Raw genomic sequence first — 20,339 nt, 5'->3', positions numbered from 1 at the left:
TCTGCGGTGGCAGCGGTAGAGACGACGGCCGTCGCCACCGCGCGTCGCGTCGAAAGGAGCATCGCTTCATGCGAGCACCGCGCCGGGTGCGTAGTGACGTATCAGTTTGCAAAACTACCCACGCAGCTTGAATCGGGGTGAATGCCTGGGACGCGTCCAACCCCTCACGTCCTCCCAGTTCCGTCTCGGTCACCCAGTTTAGCGCTCAATGCCCCAATCCCGTCTCGATACTTGGCCCAGCGGCCGCCTACGGACGCGTTCTCGAATATACGGCTGACAACGTGCTAGCCAATTATATCAAATCAATTTATTTAGCATTTATTCCAATACAGAAATAAATGCAAGGATAAGAACAAAAAGCTTCTTCTCGAGCAGCTTGACAACGGTTCTTACCCCGTTCTTTTCGGCAACGAATAACAGCAGAATAAAACGCAGTTGCGATTGAAACTTCACACTTTGTAAAGAGCATGCTGTAGACATAATAATAATAATAATAACTTGTTTATTTCCATCAGTGATGGGGGAGACTGCGGATAAAAGCCGCTTGACAACAAGCGACTTGACTGAAGCCCGCAGCCTCCCTACAAAGCAGGCAGCGATAGGACAACAACAGCAAAAAAAAAAAAACTCGCAGAAAGCACAATATTCAAAATTATTGCACGCACACTTGATAGTCACAACAGGTAAACATAACAAAAGGCAAGATAACACTTTTAGTTGTTATTGTAAGCAAGGATTGTTAATGAAATGTTGGCATAGGGTTCGTACAGAAATCGTATGCAAATCTATACCTGATTTGTGAAACGAATTTAAAAGGGTTGGCAGTGTGTATGACACTTTTTGCCTGGAATAATTTACCCGCGCAGTGACCACTTTCCACGGTTCTGTGTAACGGGTGGTGTAGGAATGTGTGTTTTTATCGAGATCTGATAATTCATGAAAAAACTTGAGATTTTCTTTCACCTCCCGTTTGAAAGCCAGACTTAACTTATAGTTATAAAGATTAAACGCGCGTATTATGTTTGCTTTCGAAAATAGCTGTGAAGTATGGGAATGATACGGTACATTAAAAAGTGCTCGAACAATTTTTTTTTGAAGTATATGTATTCTGTCAAGATTTGTACGTGTCGTGGTACCCCATACCAATACACAATAATACAAAGAAGAAAAAAAGAGAGTATTGTAAATAAGAAGCTTTATATTGAAAGGTAATATAGCTCTGTGTCGCGCCGTCATACCAACAATAGTAATTGTAAACGCAAAATACCACATATTGGTCAGAAGTAATAATGCAGGTTCAATGTAACTGACAGACATGGATTCAATAAGACCAATACTATACTCATCGCTGATAGTCGCTGATCGCTGATAGTAATCATCGCTGATAGCCGACGTCTTTGTTTGAAGTCCTGCTGTTGTACTTGACGTAACATTGCACTGTCTGGTTTTGCTGTGCCTCGCATACCTTTTTTTTGTCAAATGCTGCTGTGTGCGCTGATGCCACCCTATGATTGTAATGGTGCAGTGTCACACCCAAAGCAAGCGTGCCGGTTTCTATGTTGTCGATGGCGGCGTCGGATCAAACCCATGGATTTGCTCCCGCGGTCTGCGCGCGTCGTGTCAACCGTGCACGAGCCCCGCCAGAGCCCGAGCGTCGCCGGCCGGCGACCCGCGCGTGATTCATGGCACGACAGAACCAGCCGAGCTCGCCGGAACCGATACAAGCCGCGTTAATCGCGCCCACTGGCTCCTTTTTTTTCCTGGTCGGAGGCGGCCACGTGTTTTTCTCCCTCGCTCTCTCTCTCTGATCGACCTGCCTTCCCCGTCGGCTATCTGCCTTCCTGCTCCACGGCAGATAACAACACCCGCCGGTCGTCGTCATCTTTTCTTCCCCTGCTCAAAGTCAAAACAATTCCGCGCAGCGCTGTCGCAGAGCCGGGCGCGGACGGTCGGAGCTGAGTCTTCCGGCCAGAGACATAGGTCCTGTCGGCGCAGGGGATCGTGTCGTAACCACATAAGAGCGATAAGTACCGCTTGAGAAACGCGTGGATATATAGTGAGATATGCTGCACCTGCTGACGACCTTAATGCTTTGCTGATTGAGCTTGATTTTGTGCCGATGTTGGAGATTTGCTCTATGTACGCGGTCTGTTAGGTGTCCAGGTTCCATGCAGAGGATATCATTTTGTATACGCACATCGTTTCTGGGTTCTTTCTATTAGCTGGATGATTGATTGTTCACATAGCAGTGTTGTGCGTGATCTAGTTTGCTCCGAGCGGGTAAAAGCCAAGGTGCACGCTCAACGCTACTTACAAAGAGTGCGGGTACGTGCCCCGCATGTTGTCAACATGTGGCCGACTTTGTCCCGAGCGGCGCGCCAAAAATTGCCCTTGCCTCAACCCTATACGTGTCTACTACCGGCTGTGCAATGCGGGTTTGTGGGCATAAAGTTTTCTGTTACTACTAATTTATTTCACACTCTGAAGTGGCGAAGCGGCAACCGCTTAAATGCGTAGCAGGAAGCTGTATACTGCTGAGGTGTGGTGTAGGTAAATATTACTTCACTGATCTCGACCATAGGCGCAGCGCTCATTTGGCTGGTCCTCCGGAGCCGCGGCGCAAGCTGTACAACATCAGTTCAGCACGACAGACTATAAGTACATTAGCCGCGACCGAAGATCTCGCTCTTGACAGCACGTTCATAGACGCAGTTGTCGCACTGATGAAACAACGCAGCAAATAATCGTCTCAGTAGAACGGAGGTGCGACTGAAAGTGGTATCTGTTGGACACCCGAACTATGCAATAAACCAGGTATCCAAAAATGTCCGCAGTAAAAGAATTTCTCATTTCGGCCACAAAAAAAAAAAAACGTGCCTTACAAGAGCAGTAGCGTTCTTATTTGTGACTGACATGAGTGACCATTTTTGAGACTATTTATTTATAAGGCAAGGGATAGCCTCAGTCCTTTATGTGCCATAAAACTCGGCACAACACAGCACACCAACACAACACAACACAACACAGCACAACACAACACAACACAACACAACACAATATACTTGTTTGGCGGCGCCCTGGTACCCGCGGGTCACCGTGCAAGTGTTTTTACCTGCCGAGTTTCTAGGCTTGAGAAAGGAGGAGGCGAACGCGGGAAGAGACCATATGAGGATGGCTTCGAGGTTGAAAGAGCCGTCTTCACCCGGCCTCAAAAATGCAGCGGCCAATTTTCTTACTTTCCGCCGCAGTGCACGAAACTGTACGTTTCGCACAACGGGCGTGCCTTCAGTTAGCGGCCGCTTCCTCGATCGGCACAGCGCGATCGCGATGTGGGTCAGTCGACGTCCGGGAACCATGACTTAAAGGTGGCGATAGCGACTGCCGCATTTATCTGCGGTTTGTGTCCGTTCGTGGGTAATTTTGCCATTCGCTCGATTACACCAGTCGCATTCGGTGCCGTAACGGACCGCGCAACAACCATGGCAGAGCGTTTTGCTCAGAAGCGCAGGATATGGTACGCTCTCTCAAGCTCGGAAAAAGGTTCCATACCAGAAATACTTAAAGGTACACGAAAAATGTTTTAAATAAAAAATAAATTCTTTTATTTTTTGTGACTTATAATACGTTTGTTCCGCAGAAAAAGATGAGGAGGAGGAGGGGGGACTATAATGGAACAGGAGAGGTCTGCCTGGATGTCGGACTGGCATGCTACTCCAGGAAAAAGACTGATTGCCGAGAAGGCAGGAATTCAAGGCGGAGAATTTTTTTCCTCTTTACTATATAGGTCCTAACTTGTGCTTTCAAAACCGAAAATGGCATGGCGGCTGCGTTTCGATGGAGGCGAAACGCTAAGGCGCCCGTGTGGTGTGCGATGTGAGTGCACGTTAAAGATCCCCAGGTGGTCGAGATTATTCCGGAGCCCTCCACTACGGCACCTCTAATTCTTCCTTTCTTCTTTCACTCCATCCTTTATCCCTTCTCTTACGGCGCGGTTCAGGTGTCCAACGATATATGAGACAGATACTGCGCCATTCCCTTTCCCCAAAAAACCTATTATTATTATTATTATTATTATTATTATTATTTTTATTTTTATTATTATTATTATTGTTATTATTATTATTATTATTATTATTATTATTATTATTATTATTATTATTATTATTATTATTATTATTATTATTATTATTATTATTATTATTATTATTTGCGATAAAGATGAAGTGTGGCAAGTGCGCTGCACGCACTCGCGCGCATGGGGGGAGAGAAGTGTGATGACCCCCATAATGCGCAGGTCCACACGGGACGGAGAGGCAAAGAGACACCGTATGGCTCAGTTTAAACAAACAGGTATATTCAATAATTACACATGATGAAGATTATACATCAGAGGCTGGGGCGTCCGAGCTTACGTGCCGACGACTTCATGGGGGCGATGGAGTGGCTCCGGAGTTGGGCTCGAGCGGTTGCTGGCAGAAGCTGCACGCCGTCGGGGCTTCGGCGCTGAAGGCCCTCTTGGCGAATGATGTCGTCCTGAGCGTGTATGCAGTAGAATTTCAATAGTCGTCCGTTTCTTCGAGGATGGTTCCCAAACCCTTCCTTTAGTGTCGTTCGGCTTGGAAGATGAACAGGAGGCGAGCTTGTAGATGATGACAGCAGAGCATAATTTTACAACAGAACAAACTTTGCACTACTTTACTCATCGACCGGGCAGGTTAGTGCCTAAGTAGCATCACATTACATGCTAAGCATGGAGCCCCAGCTCAGACTGGACTGCATCCGTTTACATGTGCTTTTAAGCACTTGATTAACAAAGGACTAAGGGCGGTCATTTCCAGTGGCCCGCCCAAAGCATCAATTCTCCAATCCAAAATAACATGCGAGATGGGGACCACCCCTTGGGTTGGGCTTAGCCTCGAACCCAGAGTCTGTTAACAATACAAACTAAATAAACAACAAAAACGCCACCACTCTCTCTCAAGTGAGAGTATACACAGGCTCTCTCTTCGGAGCTAATTCACTAGCGCCTGTCTTTCCACATTCTTGGCGAGTACTGCCTGTCCGCCATGACAGGTGTCCGTCACGGCCCTTCTGGGAAGCTGTGGGTGCCTTCCCGGCGATAGCCCACGACAAAGGGGGGGGGGGGGGGGGGGGGGGAGGGAAAGAATGTTGTCTTCGCGGTAGCGCATAGCGTCGGCTGTGGTACGGCGCGCTCTGGCCCGCTGACAGCTCCCTTGTCCTGGAATGTGCCCGGAAATTGGGGAGGATAAAGACTGTTTCCCCGGGGCGGCGGCGGGTCCGGTTGTTCTGGTCGTCACTCAAAGAGCATGGCTGGGTAATTGATGATGCCGCTGTCACGGGTCTCCGTCTACGCCGCGCCGTCGAACGTGGATCCTCGTAGCACACACGGAATGTCACACTCGCTCACCCTCCAGAAGAATGTTCTCCGAACATTTGGGTCCACGCAGCTCCCCTTGTCTTTCTGAATCGCCTCGCACAGTGCGTCCGACAAAACACTTTTCGCTGCACTCAACACCACTGCACAACACCATATGCCTCCGCTGTCAATACTGGCGTCTCCAGGGGCAGCACTGATCTTCTTTTACAGATAAACATGAAACTCAGCACCCAAGCCTCTCCTTTCTAGTCCAAACTGGACGAAATAAATTTACCACAGTTACAAAGGAGCTCCCACTTCTAGCACGATCACGGCACAGACAAAAATATAGATAACGAAAGGAAGTAGGGCAGGTTCTGCATGCGCTCTGCATGCTCTCCTGTGAAGGTGTTACTTAATGACAGAAAGGTTTAACTACCAACTCCGATAACTTAACACATAAGCACATAGCAATGTTATGAGCTGTGGCATTACACAATTCTAACCAGTTCAAAACTCCGCTCTGTTTACGCCATTAGTCCGACTTAGCTTTCCGATTTCGCAGCGGATATCGGCCTTCATGAGTCATACTAAGTAAGTCTGTGCCCCTTTGTCTGCTTTGGGACTCGCGAGGGCTCGTGGCAGGAGCCTCTCCTGGCGTTATCTGCGCGGCAACCTCGCGCGCTTCTTCTTCTAGCAATGCATGAAGTAAATCCGGTGGCATTCTGGCCGTCACCTCTGGCGCCTGCCGAACAGATGCAGGAGAGGGCGTTTCTTGCGAACTATCTGCGCGCTCCGCTTCACTTCTGTCCCCATCAAAATCCGCGCTTTCCCTTTCCTCATTTCGTGAATACTGAACCGGTGCCGACTTGAGGCGATTTGCGTGTATCCTTATCAAGCGCCGGTTCACGTCTCGGACTCTGAAGTTTACCGGAGAAAGCTTCTCGACAACCTCGCACGGTCCTCTCCACTTCGTCTGGAACTTACGAGCTAGCCCAATCTGCCTTTGGCAGTTTTCAATGTACACGCTGTCCCCCACATTAAACGGCGCGTCTCTAGCACTGCGATCGTGCACCTCCTTCCTGCGCTTCGCCGCTTTCTTTAAGGCCTCCTTTGCGATGTCCCTCGCCACTTGCAAGCGCGATTCTAGCTCCACCTTATAGTCGTCCAGTGAAGCGTATGGGACACGACGGGGGCCCTCTGGCACTTCACTAGGCTGGTCCGGGTCTCGGCCGTAGAGAAGAAAGAATGGCGATTCGCCCGTGCTCTCGTGTGCTGCGGAATTGTAGGCAAACATTGCATACGGGAGCCACAAGTCCCAGTCCCGCTGGTCGCGCGAAACAAAATGCGACAGGAACCCGGCCACGGTTTGGTTCAGTCGCTCCACCGCGCCGTTGCAAGCCGGATGGTACGGTGTTGTCTGCTTCTTAGCGATCTTAAGCAGCTCGCAAACTCTCCTCATTAGCTGCGACACGAAGTTCGTTCCCCGATCTGTCAAGAGTTGCCTCGGGGGTCCATGTCGGAGCACGATCTGTTCGACAAATGCTCTTGCAACCGTGTCTGCCTTCTGATCTGGGAGTGCTACCGCTTCCGCGTATTTTGAAAGGTGATCGACAAATACTAAAATGTACTTGTTTCCGGAAGTGGTCGTGGGCAATGGGCCCATTATGTCCATACCTGTCCGCTCGAAGGGAGCCGAAACCTCAGGGAACGGCTGAATTGGAGCTGGTCTTCGTCCCTTGGGTGTTTTTCTTTCGAGACAGGAATGACACTTCGCACAGTAGTCTCTAACATCCTGTCGCATGCCACTCCAAAAGTACAAACGCTCCACACGCCTGCGTGTCTTCGCTACGCCAAAATGACCGGCGCATGGCGCATCGTGAAACGCGCGAAGAACCCTTTCTGTCCACGACCGAGGTATGACGACTCTCTCCCAAGCGGTTTTCTCTGGTCTCCCTTTCCTGGTTGGCCTCGTGCGCCGACACAGGGTGCCGTCTTTGCCAATGAAATAACCTAGCTGTTCGGGGTGAGACGGTGCGTCCTCTAAGCTTTCGATTATTCGCTTCAGGTCCGGATCTTTGCACTGCTCTGTGCGTAATTCGGCGGGGTCGACTACGGGGACAAACTCATCTATAGCTGCCACGGCAGCTGTGCGGCTGAGTGCATCAGCATTCAGATGCGTCTTTCCTAACTTGTGCTCAACTTCAAAGCAGTATTCCTGCAGGTGTAGATTCCATCTAGCGAGTCGCGAGCTAGGGTCCCTGACACTCATCACCCATTTCAGAGGATGGCAGTCTGTGACTGGCTTGAATTTGCGGCCGTAAAGGTAGCATCTGAAGTGCTTTACTGCCCAGACAACGGCGAGGCACTCTCTTTCCGTAGCTCCGTACTTTTGCTCTGTGGGGCTCAGCTGTCGGCTAGCAAAAGCAACGGGATGTTCTTTGCCCTCGATAACCTGAGAGAGCACGGCACCAGCTGCGAACTTTGACGCATCTGTGGCCATAACGAAGGGCAAATTAAAATCCGGGTGGCGCAACAGCGGTGCACTCATTAGCTTCCTTTTCAGGGCCCCAAAGGCATTCTCCGCGTTTTCGTCCCAGCGAAAAGCGACATTTTTGGCTGTTAAGGCGGTGAGCGGCTTAGCGAGCTTGGCGAACTCCTCTATGTGCCTTCGGTAGTAACCGATCAGGCCGAGAAACTGCCGGACCTGGCGGACGCTAGTCGGGGATGGAAAATCCGAGACACACCTTAGTTTCTCAGGGTCCGGTCGCACGCCGTCAGCTGAAACAACGTGCCCGAGGTATTTCACCTCGTTTTTGAGGAATTGGCACTTAGAGGGCTTCAGCTTGAGACCCGCTCCTCTTAGTCGCACCAAAACCTGCTCAATATCGCGCAAATGGATCTCAAAACTGTCACTGTATATGATTATGTCATCCATATACACGAAGCACAGCCTCCCCAGAAGACCTGCCAGGATAACATCAGCGGTTCTCTGCCAGACAGCAGGGCTGTTGGCCAGACCCATCGGCATTCTTTTCCATTCATAGTGCCCTGAGGGCGTGTTGAATGCCGTTTTCTCGTCATCTGCCGGATCCATTGCTATCTGCCAGAATCCCGCCGCCATGTCCACTACCGTGAAGTACCTGGCAGAGCCCAGCTGAGAAAGCGTCTCCTGTATATTGGGGATGGGGCATGGATCGATGCGAGTTACGGCATTTAGTTTGCGGTAGTCCACTACCAATCGATACGAGCCATCTGGCTTTTCCACCAATAGTGCTGGTGCTCCCCAGGGTGACTTTGAGTGTTCGACAATGCCGCGATCAATCAGGTCCTGCACCTGCCGCTCCATCTCCTCACGTTGGGAGTAAGGAATCCTGTACGCACGCTGGTAAACGGGCGATGAAGTGCCGGTTTCTATCCTGTGCTTTATAACGCCACAGCAGCCCAAATCCAGGTTGGACGCGGCGAATACCTCCGAGTAGTCGTTCAGCAAACCAGCCAGAGCCTCCCTCTCCCTGGATTTTACGTGAGAAAGATCGAACGACACCTTTGGAGCAGCCGAAGGACTAGCATGCTCTACAGTTGCGAGTACCGTATCGGTGGGCTCACGTTGCTCTATCGCAGAGGTGAAGAAAGCCAATGTTTTGTTCTTGGGAAGGCTCAGTGGCTGCTGGGTACAGTTAACCACCCGTAGGGGCACTCTGTGGGCGTCATTAACTGTCACGAGGCACGCGGCTGCCTTCAGGCCATTGCTGAGAGAGTCGACCGGCTCAACCACTCCCACGGCGCCGCTCTCTACATCTGAAGGCACAAACGCGTACAAAATGTGCTACGACCAAGGAAGGACGACCGCCTCCTCGACCAGCCGGACGGCAACCCGCGAATATACCTTCTCCAATGATCCCACTGTTTGACGGGTGTCAATATCGGTAATGCGAATCTCAGCCCCTCTCCTGTTCAAAAACGGAACCTTTGAGCCGCCCGCATTAACCTCTTCCTCAGAGAATGAGACTACTACCTTCCCTTTTCTCAAAAAATCCTGCCCTAATATACCTGACACTCCGTTTGGCAGAGACACCGTGTCCGGGCATACGTAGCAGGGGTGCTCCAATGCAATTCCGCCGAGAGAGAAGTGTAACCGGTAGAGTCCACTTATGCCAAGAGGATCCCCCGTTATGCCTACAAATTTGGTTGCCATACCACCAGACGCTTCCAACACCTCGCGGTCCCCCTTCCTTCGAAGCGTGTTAAAACTGCTCTCCTTAAGCAATGTCACCTTTGACCCCGTATCTATCAACAATTCCATGCAACAACCATTTAACTTGCAACGCACAACAGGGCATGCCTCGTCGGCCACACAAACTACCACCACCTCATCATCCACTGCTCCCTCCCCACGCTCCTCAGGCTGGGGAGGACTAACTAGTTTTTTGACTCGGTATCTGGAGCCCCGCTGTAGGCTTGCTTAGGGCGTGTCTCGCCTGCTTCTCTTTGTGGCTCCCCACGGCGCACGTTTTGGCAGAACCTGGCGATGTGTCCGCGACCCTGGCAAGCGAAGCATACGATTTCTTCAAAATCTCGCATACCGCGCCTGTAGCTTTGTGGCGGTCTCCGGTTTCCAGCGAATGGGCGCTGTTGAGCGCGCGCTTCAACCTGGCATTCTACCTGCTGAGATAGCAGCTGTTCTAAGCGATCTAACCGCTCTGTCAAGAGAGCAACCTCAGGGTTGAGCACCGCTCTCTCTATGACGCGTACTCTCGCTGCGGCTGTCGTTAACGCCTCATTTTGTTCCTCATCCAATGCGGCCTCCACGGCTTGGTCGAAATTGCTCGGCTTGCGCGAGAGCACGAACCGGCGCACGGGGTCTTGCAGACCAGCCACGAACAAAGCGGTCATTTCCTCTTTAAGTAGATCCTCCGCGTATTTCTTCCTTAGCTGGTCTCCTTCCTCCTCCCTGCTTAACGTATCGCGTGCTAGGCGCTGAAGCCGCGACGCAAATGTTCGCACGTCCTCCCCTACCATCTGTCCGGCGTCACGGAACCTCTGTACCCGCACGTGACGTGGTTCAGTGTCGAAATGCTCAAAGGCGAGCTTCCTAAATTCCGCAAATGATTTTGTGGATTTTACTTTTTCGTCTCGCCAGGCAAAATCATGAGCAGCTCCTGCCATCTTACACCTCGCCATTCCCAGCATTTGAGCATCGGACCATCCCCCCATTTTCCCAATCTCTTCTAGCATGGAAAAGAAATCGCAGATTGGAACCCCTGTCTTATCTCCCGTAAACGTCGGAATGACGCTTCCTAATGGCAGCATGCTTGCTCCGAGCGACGGCTGTGGAGTGGGAGCTCCCTCAGATACAGTCATTTTTTTTTTCAAGCCCTCCAGTGCCTCAAGCCTCTCAAATGGGGGTAAAAGTCCCACAATCAGTCCCGTGATTCCCTTTTGATTACAATTTTGTAGTCATGAATGTCACAGCATTCAGAGGACATTTGCTTTTGAGACCCCACTTCTGACACCAGTGTGATGACCCCCATAATGCGCAGGTCCACACGGGACGGAGAGGCAAAGAGACACCGTATGGCTCAGTTTAAACAAACAGGTATATTCAATAATTACACATGATGAAGATTATACATCAGAGGCTGGGGCGTCCGAGCTTACGTGCCGACGACTTCATGGGGGCGATGGAGTGGCTCCGGAGTTGGGCTCGAGCGGTTGCTGGCAGAAGCTGCACGCCGTCGGGGCTTCGGCGCTGAAGGCCCTCTTGGCGAATGATGTCGTCCTGAGCGTGTATGCAGTAGAATTTCAATAGTCGTCCGTTTCTTCGAGGATGGTTCCCAAACCCTTCCTCTAGTGTCGTTCGGCTTGGAAGATGAACAGGAGGCGAGCTTGTAGATGATGACAGCAGAGCATAATTTTACAACAGAACAAACTTTGCACTACTTTACTCATCGACCGGGCAGGTTAATGCCTAAGTAGCATCACATTACATGCTAAGCATGGAGCCCCAGCTCAGACTGGACTGCATCCGTTTACATGTGCTTTTAAGCACTTGATTAACAAAGGACTAAGGGCGGTCATTTCCAGTGGCCCGCCCAAAGCATCAATTCTCCAATCCAAAATAACATGCGAGATGGGGACCACCCCTTGGGTTGGGCTTAGCCTCGAACCCAGAGTCTGTTAACAATACAAACTAAATAAACAACAAAAACGCCACCACTCTCTCTCAAGTGAGAGTATACACAGGCTCTCTCTTCGGAGCTAATTCACTAGCGCCTGTCTTTCCACATTCTTGGCGAGTACTGCCTGTCCGCCATGACAGGTGTCCGTCACGGCCCTTCTGGGAAGCTGTGGGTGCCTTCCCGGCGATAGCCCACGACAAAGGGGGGGGGGGAGGGAAAGAATGTTGTCTTCGCGGTAGCGCATAGCGTCGGCTGTGGTACGGCGCGCTCTGGCCCGCTGACAGCTCCCTTGTCCTGGAATGTGCCCGGAAATTGGGGAGGATAAAGCCTGTTTCCCCGGGGCGGCGGCGGGTCCGGTTGTTCTGGTCGTCACTCAAAGAGCATGGCTGGGTAATTGATGATGCCGCTGTCACGGGTCTCCGTCTACGCCGCGCCGTCGAACGTGGATCCTCGTAGCACACACGGAATGTCACAGAAGACGACGAAGTAGGAGAATACAGATCGGCTCGACCGGATGCTACGTGTACGGTTTCATTGCTAATTATCCTTACTACGATACAACATATTTTGGCGACGAGGGTGCTGTTTTGATTCGGGACCTTCACGTGGCCAGCTCACCATCCGTCATGAGCTTTTCTGGGCTTCAGCCACCACCACCCTTCCTGCCAACTCCTGGTCGTCCTGCCCTTCCATGGGAGCAATGGGAGCTGGCGTTCCGGAATTACATGCTGGCCTCTGGTGCCTCTACTCTGGGCGCGGACAGGCGGAAGGCCATCCTGCTGAATTGCCTCGGACTGGAAGGTCAGCGCATTTTTTATACATTGGCGCCGCCGTCGTCCACTCCAGCGCCTACAGCTGCGGCGCCGCACTCCGGTGACGAGGCGCCCCGCCTTGACGAATTTGATGCGGCGATAGCCATCCTGTCGGAGCATTACAAATCGTCCGTGAATGTAATCGCCGCACGTCATCGCTTTCGCCGTCGAGTTCAGGCGCCAGGAGAGACAACCGATGAGTACGTCGCTGTCCTTCGCAGTCTTGTCGGCGACTGCGGGTTTGGGACCATGGCGGACGATATGATCAGGGACCAGCTGGTGGAGAAGACCTCGACTTGCCATCTGCGTGAGCGCCTACTCATGGAAGGCTCCTCCTTGACTCTGTCGCGCGCCATGCTCCTTGCTCGACAGTGTGAGCAAGCTTTCCGGGAAGCCAGGGAATTGGCTGAGGAGGACGCTCCAGTACATCGTGTGAGATGCGAGCGCGGATCGAGACAAACACCATCTCAGGCCCATTGCTGCAAGTGCCAAAGTCAACCATCACAACCTGCTGCTGCAATACCAGAGCGCATGTGCTACCGCTGCGGTTCTACAACTCACCTAGCGAACAACCAACCCTGCATGCCGAGCCCGCAACCGCAAGTGTCGTCGGTGCGGCAAGGTGGGCCATTTCGACTCTCTCTGCAAGTCGTCCGACCGTCCTGTTCAAGTTCAGCAAGTTTCAGATAATGCTGACACATCGTCGATGCCGGATGGCTCCAGCAGTGCGTCTATTCTCAATGTTGAAAGTCAAAAACACGGAATTTTCGCCTCAGTCCTGATTGAAGGCAAGTTCATCCGCTTCCTGATTGACACCGGCTCATCTGTGTCAATTATTTCTGAAGATCTATACCACCGATTCTTCGCTAAATGTTTCCCGCTTAAATCAACTGCAGTTCAACTATTGGACTATTCTAAGTCTCGGATTATAGTCCAAGGGTGTTTTGTTGCCACAGCAAAGTTCCACGACCGTACCGCCTGCATCCTGTTGTACGTTGTCTCGGGAGGCACAACGCTGCTGGGCCTGGATTCCATTGCCGCTCTACAAATTAAGATCAAAGGTGCATCGTTGGAATGTCTTTCCATGACACCTGATACGCCTCTGTTACCTCCTGAGCTACGTCCACACTTCGAACATCTCTTCTCCAAGGAACTCGGAGTTGCTCGTGGCTACGTGCACAAAGTCAGAGTGCAGGATTCCGTTTCTCCTGTTGCTTGCAAGCTCCGACGGCTGCCGTTTGCCATTCGTCAGCAGGTGTCCGAGGAACTCCAGAAGCTTGAAGCTCAAGACATCATTGAACGGGTCGACGCTTCCAAGTGGATTTCACCCATAGTCGTGGCTCGGAAAAAAGATGGCTCCATCCGAATGTGCGTCGATTTGCGTGAGCCGAACAAGGCTATTGTGGTCGACAGTTTTCCTTTGCCTCAAACGGAAGAACTTCTACATAGCTTGGCCGGGTCACAGCGTTTTTCGAAGTTGGACCTTGCCTCGGCTTACCATCAAGCACCACTTAGCCCTGAGAGTCGGGAATTGACCACATTCATTACCCATGATGGCCTCTTCCGCTTCAAACGAGTGTGTTTCGGCCTTGCTTCGGTGCCTTCGGCTTTTCAGAAGATGATGCACTTAATTTTAAAAGGGTGCAAAGGTGTCCTCTTCTACATCGACGACATCATAGCCCATGGCACCTCCCGACAGGAGCACCTGACCAACCTTCGTGCTGTTCTCGAGCGCCTGTCCCAAGCCGGACTCAAGCTCAACCACAAATGTGTCTTCGATGTTCCGAAGCTCACTTTCTTGGGGCATGTTGTCAGCGGTGAAGGACTGTTTCCGCGTTCTTCTGCCATCGAGGCGATTACGAAGGCTCCGACTCCATCTAACATCAGCGAGCTTCGCTCCCTCCTTTGACTTGCGGGTTTCTACTCCAAGTTTATCCCGCATTACTCCGACGTCGTTGAGCCTATGCGCGCCCTACTTCGAGGCAGCGACTCCGCCTTCACTTGGACTGCTGCTGCGGATTCAAGCTTCAAACTACTGAAGTCCATGTTGACGTCATGTGACGTGTTGCATTTTTTTTATCCTGCCCTTCCCGTGGTCGTAACGACTGACGCTTCCGGATATGGCCTTGGGGCAGTGCTTCAGCAAGACAGCGGCCATTCCCTGCAAACTGTTGCGTTTGCCTCCCGTACCTTGACACCCCAAGAAAGAAAGTACTCTGTTGGTGAACGTGAGGCCCTAGCTTGCGTTTGGGCGTGCGAACGGTGGCACGTGTATTTGTGGGGCCGGCCTTTTGTTCTACGCACCGACCACAGTGCACTTGTCATTTTGCTGTCGACGAAAGGAACGGGCCATCGGCCGTTGCGAATTTCACGTTGGTCGGCTCGCCTGTTGTGCTACAACTACACTGTAGAGTACCGCAAAGGCAATGACAACTCTGTTGCGGATGCTCTGTCTCGCCTTCCCTTACCGACCACATCGTGCAGTGAGCCCAGTGAGTTCGACGCCAGTGACGACGACTTCGTCTGCCTGCTATCGCCAGCCGTGACTCTACAAGAGCTTCAAGAGGCAACCATCAGCGACGCGGCAGTTGCTCAAGCCATTCAGTTTACATCGGCGACATGGCCGGACAAGAAATCCCTACCGGAGAACCTTAGGCCATACTATCTCCTGCGCTCGGAGCTGTCCGTCGTGCAAGGCGTCTTGTACCGAGGTGACAGGCTCGTCGTTCCCGAAAGTTTGCGACGACGCCTCATGGACATCGCGCACGAGTCACACCCCGGGATCAGCCGCACGAAAAGTCGACTGCGAGAGCTCTACTGGTGGCCGCGAATGGACGAGCACGTCGAAGAAATGGTACGGACATGCGTCGTGTGCCAGTCCTGTGACAAATCGGCTCGTCCGGTGGCAGCTCCTCTGCAACCTGTCGCCTTCCCAGAGAAACCTTGGGATAAGGTTGCCATTGATATCGTGGGGCCTTTCGACCAAGCTCCCAGTGGCTGCCGCTTCGCGATTACTCTCATGGATTATTACAGTAAGTGGCCAGAAGTTGTCTTCGCTGATGCCATCACAACTCAAACCGTTCAAGAATTCCTGCTTGGCCTCTTCGCTCGTGAGGGTTACCCTCAAGAGATTGTCTCTGACCACGGACCTCAATTTTCATCGATGGCCATGCAAACTTTCCTCCGCGAACGGGGGATACGCCATTGCTACTATTCAGTGTACCATCCCCAAGCTAATGGACCCGTGAACGATTCAATCGAGTGCTTAAGTCCTACATTCAGCTAGCTCTGTGCGAGCGACGCGACCTACGTACAGCGATTGTGGACTACCTCGGTGTCTACCGCTGTACGCCCCATGCCACGACAGGAATTGCACCAGCTGTCCTACTTCATGGCCGGTTGCCCCGCACAAGACTTAACGTCATAGGACTGCCGGATCAGTCCTTCTCAATGGATCCGACAAAAGCGCTTAAGCTTTTGCGGCAGAGGCTTGACGAGAAACAAGCGCAATACAAGCTTTATGCGGACCAGCGGAGTGGCGCCCAGTGTCGTGACTTTCAAACTGGCCAGTACGTGCGTGTCCGCAAACCAAATGTGCGAGGCAAACTGTCAGCTCGGTTTTCGGAGCTTCGGAAGGTTGTGGAGCAGCGTGGACCTGCATCTTATCTGCTGGATGATGGGCGAGTGTGGCATTCGTCCAAGTTTTCTGCGGTTCGCCCAGAAGTAGTTCAGCAGCAACTGTCCTCCTCAGCTCCAGCGGCCCTTTTCGCTGATATTTCGCCGCCTATCGACGGCAACCGAATGCCGCCGCCCAGTCCACAGTCCGGAACCGTGGTCCAGGGTCCTTCTTCGGACGCGCCTTCAATCCATATGATGCCAGCCGTTCCGCCCGCTCCGGAATCGGCAGCCGCTCCTCAACCCTCGTGTAGTAAATCCACAGCGGCAACTGCGGCTTCACCTCCTGCGGCGCCGCGCCGAAGTACTCGCAAAAAGAAGCGGCCCGCATGGTTCAAAGACTATGACATCCGCTAGACATTTTGTTTTTTTTAAGTGCGGCGGAAATGTGATAAAGATGAAGTGTGGCAAGTGCGCATGGGGGGAGAGAAGACGACGAAGTAGAATACAGATCGGCTCGACCGTATGCTACGTGTACAGTTTCATTGCTAATTATCCTTACTACGATACAACATTATTATTATTATTATTGCCTAGCCTCATAGATTTTCGTACATAAAATCTGTCTTGACGTCACCACAATTTTTATTCTTTTTCGCGGAAATGGCAGGTGGTGGGGACTCCTGCATTTCATTTTTTGCCGTTTTTTCGGTTATAAAATTTCCGTTCTCAGTGAAAGCAGCATCTTTGTCATTGCAACGAGGTAATCCCCATCGATGCAGGACAACTTCCAATTTGTTCTGAGTGTTCCGTTAAGGGGGAAGGAGAATTATTGGAAGTTATATATGGATCTTAAAGAAGCCAAGTCTCTGAAGACACCGTGACGGAAGAGTGAAACAAGATAAACGCACCTCTACTAGTGGCGTCCTGGAATTTGCAAGCATAGTTGCCATGATGGAACCATGCAGGTGCTGGCAATACATGCGCGCCCTTATGTCGCAGCGCTCCAATAGAGGATCTGGTTAGTTAGCAATTGTAGTATGTAAGAGTAAGCGTGCGTACAGGCACGAGAGAAATGAGACAACCAATAGAGAGAGAGGGAAAGACAAACAGAAAGGCAGGGAGGTTAACTAGGCAGCGCCCGGTATGCTACCCTACAAAATTTATGCATACGGCTGCATCAAACATTCAACAGAATAAACTTATGATGCGCGCACAAACAAACCACACAGACAAAAGCGAAATGTATAAATGTCTCCAACTCATAATACGTGGGGAGTATACCCGCTGGTGCGTGCTGACAAAATGTCCTCTTTGTCATTGCAAATATGTTACGCCCACTCGATCATTGCACCACGTTTTACTTGTCTGCCTAGCGGATGCTACGAACCGCTGATCGAATTATTTAGCAATGAATACATTTTTCGCAAAGGTAAGACGCGGCTCGTTAACAAGTGTCATATCGGTGGGTATTGCTAGGACTTTGCCGCTTCGCCGTCCCCATTTCAGTCGCTTATTTTGGAATGAAGATTGCGTTAAAGAATTCGAACTTCGGGAGTCCTGAATTATTTACTGGAGTACGAAACTTCAATATGTCGGCCAGCCATGTCACGACCCCTTTAATGCATAATTGGGAAAGTGGATAAGCGACATTAAAAGCTGCTCGCTAGTTCTAAAATATTTGAAATATAAAGGTTGTTGTTTTTGTGATCTCATGTTGCAGATCACGGGACATACTTTGGCGACTCTAAGTGCGCCTTAAGTATCATACTGTACGGAAAGGGTTTTCCCTAAACCTGAAAAATTGTGGAGAAATAGAAACTGCAATACTTGCCCTTTTCCTTCTCCCTTCAAGTCGAATTACACCCTTCATTGTCCCGCAGCTTACGCCTCCAGGAGCATCACCCCGCTAAGCGAATCCGTGGCTGACGCTGTTCCCATGGAGACCCTAGTCGCATCTGGCTGCAGAGCTGGCTGCAGTTCGGGGCGACGCGATAGAGGCACTCTAAAGAAAAAAGAGACTTCCGTTCCCTTGGCTCTTTTCGTACGTGTCTTATAGGACTGCGTGACGCGGGTGATATGTTCGCGGCGGCGCAGCCTAGCCGCAGAATATAATATAGAGTTTTTGACTAGCATATACCGTATATACCTTCACCGCTGACTGCGTCTGCCAACTGTCAATGCGCATGTGACCCCTTCGCGCCAGGTGCAGGCAAGCGGCGAGCGCACCTACCGCGTAGCGGCAGTACGCGGCATAAGTGGTGCGACGGGGGCGGTGCACGATATGCTTAAGACCTCTCACTCGCCAATACCAGCGGAGTGGCTGCGAGGAGGACGGTTCAGTGCCTTCTTAAGCGAAGCGTAAATGCATCCGGGGCTTCTTAAGCGTGGAGTGCATTTAAATGTAGAGAATATTTAGCGTCTACGACAACGTATCTGTCATAAAACCGCTACACGGGAGGTCTATACAACTGCGTCAGACTTCCCTGGTTTAAAACTGATGACCCTCTGTCCACAGCGGTGAAAACATCGCACCGCTATCTTTTCAGCTTTTCAACGTCGAGCTGCCGAATCCGGCTTTGCCCTCTGGAGCGCTTGTCGTCGTGGTTTATTAGTCTTCCTAGAGGTAGCCAGAGTTCAGCGCTTCTCCGGGGCTCATATCTGTCCCGTAAGAGATTTTTGTTCAGCGGTGAAGTTGCGAGGCAGACCTTCGCAGACGTACTGCTGCTTTCACGCAGAGGTTTCTCCTCGCGTCAGCCGCGCATGCCCATTGTGCGGCTGCAATGGCGAATCACTGTCTCCATTTGCGGAAGCGAGGTTCAAAACACAAAAGTCAGGCCCCCGCACTGCTGAGCGCTGCGGCGACGGTTAACCTGCAGCCACTCGGCCGCTCAAGGACCCGCTGCGGTGCAGGCATCGCTAGACGCTCCCGAAGCAAGACCGTTCGACCGGGCTCCACGAAGGACGCGGGAATCACGAGACCATAATCGACCTTTGTTAGCGCGTTCGCGAGGGAGCGCTTCGCCGCGCCTCTGCAGACCGTATTAAGCCAGCGCGCGTTCTTTTCACGCCATCGCCACGACGTGCACGCAATCTCCCGCACCGCTACACCTTGCCTGGCTCATCGGCGCAACCGAACGACGTCTTATTTCTCTTCATATTTATGTCATGTGGCTTTGCATTCTTGATGCGCATGCTAGCATTTTCACTGACAACTTGGGGTCTCCATGACAACGTCGCATATGCCAGAGTAACCGCACCGGACAATTCAAATTTCAACTAAAAAATATTTCCTCGGTGGCTTTAACTTGCAACTGCCACGGTGATATAATAAATGGTCGCTGTAATGAGCTTGCTTTATTCGATGCTTATCGCGTTCAGGGCTGAAGCGCGTGCGTTTCAAGGCAAATTATTGCCACACCAACGGCTTAGCATAGGAAGAGCGAGGCGCCGAAGCCGTTTCAGGTAAGGCGGTCTCAGGCGTGCGCGTGCGACCGGCGGTGCGTTGTCACGCTCGTGTTATATGTCGTCGTCGCCCGCAGGACGGGAAAGGAGACCGGAAGCGACCGGAAGTCAGGGTTGTCCGGCTGTCAACCCGGAAGGAAGCGGGAGTGCCAGCGGGGGGAAAGAGTGGGGGTTCATGGAAGAAGAGAGGGGTATGAAAAAGGAGTTCTTCTCTTTCTCCCCCTGTCTTTCGTTACGTCTATGCGCAGCATTAATTCTGCATGTTTTTCTTTTGCCTGCTTCCCCCTCTCCCCCGAACACAGTGGGCCGCTCTATCGTCGCTCGCGCGTGCAGCGCGTCGCTCACTTCCGCGTGCAACAGGTTGCAACCGAGGGGCACCCGCTCGCTCGCACGAAGCGGCGCCGTCAGAAGCTCGCCTAGCAGTCAGCGCTGCTGCCCTATAGGCGCCGCGGCGACATCTCTCGTGAGCCGGCGACAACTGCGGCGGTCCCGTTAGCGAGCGGCGCGCCTTCCGCGCGCTGCGACACTTTTAAATACGATAGGAATGAGATTCGTGCCCGAATTATTGTTCTTCTTTACCCCGCCGCGGTGGCTCAGTGATTAGGGTGCTCGACTACTGATCCGGAGTTCCCGGGTTCGAACCCGACCGCGGCGGCTGCGTTTTTATGGAGGAAAAAACGCTAAGGCGCCCGTGTGCTGTGCGATGTCAGTGCACGTTAAAGATACCCAGGTGGTCGAAATTATTCCGGAGCCCTCCACTACGGCACCTCTCTCTTCCTTTCTTCTTTCACTTCCTGCTTTATCCCCTCCCTTACGTCGCGGTTCAGGTGTCCAACGATATATGAGACAGATACTGTGCCATTTCCTTTCCCCCAAAAAACCAATTAT

Source organism: Amblyomma americanum, chromosome 6 (assembly GCF_052857255.1).
Source record: "Amblyomma americanum isolate KBUSLIRL-KWMA chromosome 6, ASM5285725v1, whole genome shotgun sequence".
NCBI classification, from domain to species: Eukaryota; Metazoa; Arthropoda; class Arachnida; order Ixodida; family Ixodidae; genus Amblyomma; species Amblyomma americanum.
This window is presented reverse-complemented; position numbering follows the sequence as displayed.